Source organism: Limulus polyphemus, unplaced genomic scaffold (genome assembly GCF_000517525.1).
Source record: "Limulus polyphemus unplaced genomic scaffold, Limulus_polyphemus-2.1.2 Scaffold26, whole genome shotgun sequence".
Lineage (NCBI taxonomy): Eukaryota > Metazoa > Arthropoda > Merostomata > Xiphosura > Limulidae > Limulus > Limulus polyphemus.
This window is the reverse complement of record NW_013665636.1, coordinates 167,496-171,478: the sequence shown is the minus strand read 5'-3', so window position 1 is coordinate 171,478 and position 3,983 is coordinate 167,496.

Below are 3,983 nucleotides of genomic sequence, written 5' to 3'. Positions count from 1 at the left end.
CCTTAGGATAGATAGATATAGAACAAACTAAGCATACACAACAAAATACAATAAAACTAAATGAGACACCACTAAATTTGTCTGTTTGTCTGTCTATAAAATAGTCACGTTTCCTAGAAAAAGGCAGAATTCCTTTCAAGTTACCTTCTGCACTAGCACACCCAATACGAACTTAGAAGTTTGTAACTTGTATTGTAACTTAATGTTAGAAACAGTCCAGAATTTTGAACGACAGATTTGTCAAACATGCCAAATGTTTATACTCTTGACAGAGAATAAATTCACAATCAACAACTCCCCTCACACACACGCGCGCGCCCACACACCCCGTAAAAGAACTAAAATATATTTTAAATAACATATAATAAAACTTGTATACGTACATTAAAATATACAATAGATTAAAAGATTTGTTAAATGATATACATTTTGTAGGATAAGTTAAAAAATGCACATGGGTTAACTAGTTTGTTACACTAAAGTCGACGATTAATTAAAAACAATTTTTGTGTTCGGCACTATTAGTTCCATATTCGTTTTTCTGTAGGTTTCAGTATGTCTGGTTTTATCTTTATTTGTTGAGGGAAAATATTTGTGTACAAAATTGTAGATAAAAATCACCCAAGCTTTTAATGATACAGAAGACTATAAAGGTTTTAAAAAACGAGTTTTGTTTCTGATGGCGACGCTCTGTTTTGTCCACCTGCACCACTCCCCCTCTTACTTTTATCTGTTTCTTTTCCCCACCCCCGGCACCCCTCCTCTTTTCACATATTTTAGTTGTTTTTTTTAATAACGTTTTTCCATCTAATCTGTCGTCGGTTTGAGAATCATATGAAAAATTCACCAATTACGGGACTGACAGAGTCCGGGGTCAAAGGTCACGGGTTGTGCCACCCATCATACAGTTGCCAGACTATTTATGGGAAGGGAGGAGCACCTGATGCTTATCTGTTGTCTGAATGGGATGAAATGCAACAGCTGTTGGAGCTTCCTGCAAAACGACAGACGTTACGGTTTGAAGCTGTTTTAAAGAGGAGGAGAGTTCAGGAGTGAAAATCTTCGGGCGTTAATAATTACCTCCGCCACTTTGGAAGCGGTAGTTGTGGATAGTAAAAAACCAATAAATAGATAAATCGTGATTAAAGTATTAACCACCACAACTCTATACACTTAAAAAAAAATACGCTCGCAGGAAAGCTAAGACAGAAGATTCAAACTAACATTATATTAAAGAGAGGGTGCGAACAATTAATCCTGATACAACTGTTTATTTGATAACTTACAGATTTTATACAGAGTCATTTTAATTAATAAAAAACCTATCAGAGGACTCTTTAAATGTCTGGATCTTATCTATTTTATAAAGAACGTTATTAATTCACTTTTTCTTGTTCTATTAGACCATTAAGTGAGAAGGTAAATATAAGTCAAAGAAAGACTCCTTTAGTTATGTTTCTCCTGTTTATATACATGGAGTTAACGAATCACTCGCCAAAATCTTAAACTCTAGAAGCGTTGATTTTTCTTTAAAAATTCTAGAATACACGGAGTTCCCAAGTATAAGGTATACCACAAAGATGTGTTATATCGAAAAATAAAGCAGACCCAAATACAAGGTCTACCCTAAAGCAGGGTACATTGAATAATAAAGTAAATCAAGTATAAGGTATACCACAGATATAGGATATATCGAGGAATAAAGTAAACCCAAGTATAATGTATATCCCAAGGATATGTTATATAGAAAAATAAAGTAAACCCAAGTACAAGGTATACCACAAGGATATATTGTATCAAAGAATAAGGTAAACCCAAATATAATGTATACCCCAAAGATACGTTATATAGAAAAATAAAGTAAACCCAAGTACAAGGTATACCACAAGGGTATGGTGTATCGAAGAATAAAGTAGATCCATGTATGCGTGGTGGAACCCAAGGAAAGGGTAAATCCTAAAGATAAACACTAGAGATAAAACAAAATTAAAAGATAAGAAATATCCCACGGATAAAAGACTGTATAAACCTCAAACAGTGATGTACTCCGAAGACAAGGTAAACCATAAGAATACGGTAAACCCCAGGGTATATAATATACTATTTCTAAACTAGAGATTAGCATTCTTGAACTGTGAATTCTCGGGTCGGTACCCCAAAAACGCGCTCCGCCTTTTGGGGTCGTGGTATGCTATAAGAGTGGTGATCAAATTCCATTATTTGGTTTATCCATTCAAAATTCGAGAGGGCTATGCGAAATAGCCTTTTGTGTAGCTTCTTGCGGAAATCCCGAAATCAAACACACCTATATCTGTTATATTGTTAAGACTATCAGAACAATGAATTCTATATATTTGTTGAAATATCTATGAGTGTGTTTTACTTCCAGTGTCCACCTTTTTTATAGAATACCTGTTCAATTGTTCTATCACCTGTAAGTTAACCAAACAAAACAAAGTATTGATCAATAGCTCAAATACTACTGCGTTATTTACGTCATATTTTTTGAACGAAAATTCTACGAGCGTTCGACAGTCTGTTCAGATAGACAATTAGCGGGCGTCAAAACGTCGGGTGTTAAAGTGTAGTTTTGTTAGCTATCGATCGGTGGTCACCGAAATGTAAGGGGTTTAAAATATGGTTGTTTAGCTATCGATCGATAGTCATTGAAAGGCTGGATGTTAAAAAATGGTTGTTTAATTATCTATCGGTGGTCACCGAAATGTCGGGGGTTTAAAATGTGGTTGTTTAGCAATCGATCGATAGTCACTGAAACGTCGGGTGTTCAAGTATAGTTGTTTAGCTATTAATCAATAATAATCGAAACGTTGGGTGTTAAAATATGGTTTTTTAGCTACCAATTGGTGGTCACCAAAGGATTAGGTGATAACATATAGTTATCTCGCTATTGATCAGTGGTCAGCAAAACGTCAGATACTAAAATACAGACAGATCCACCGGTGGGACAGTCTACGAATTTACAACACTAAAATGTTAACTATCGACGGTCGGTGGTCACCAAAACTTCGGATGTTAAAGTGTAGTTGCATTAGCTGTAGATCAGGGAGTCAAAGAACGACGAGTGTTAGAATATAACTGTTTGATTATGGACTGATGGTGTTAAAATATACCTGTTTCGCTCTTTATCAGTAGTCAGCGAAACACCACGATATGAATAATTGTTCAGCTCTTGACCGGTGGTCGCCTAAAAATCGAACGTTGAGATATAGTTGTATTGCTACCGATAATCGGTGGTCGCCTAAATATCGGATGTTGAGATATAGTTGTGCTGCTACCGATAATCGGTGGTTGCCTAAACTTCGGATGTTGAGATATAGTTGTGTTGCTACCGATGATCGGTGGTCGCCTAAACTTCGGATGTTGAGATATAATTGTGTTGCTACCTATGATCGGTGGTTGCCTAAACTTCGGATGTTGAGATATAGTTGTGTTGCTACCGATGATCGGTGGTCGCCTAAACATCGCATGTTCAGATATAGTTGTGTTGCTACCGATGATCGGTGGTCGCCTAAAAATCGAACGTTGAGATATAGTTGTGCTGCTACCGATAATCGGTGGTCGCCAAAACATCGGACGTTGAGATATAGTTGTGCTGCTACCGATAATCGGTGGTCGCCTAAATATCGGATGTTCAGATATAGTTGTGTTGCTACCGATAATCGGTGGTCGCCTAAACATCGGATGTTGAGATATAGTTGTGTTGCTACCGATGATCGGTGGTCGCCTAAACTTCGGATGTTCAGATATAGTTGTGTTGCTACCGATAATCGGTGGTCGCCTAAACTTCGGATGTTCAGATATAGTTGTGTTGCTACCGATAATCGATGGTCGCCTAAACTTCGGATGTTCGAGATATAGTTGTGTTGCTACCGATAATCGGTGGTCGGCTAAACTTCGGATGTTCAGATATAGTTGTGTTGCTACCGATAATCGGTGGTCGGCTAAACTTCGGATGTTCAGAT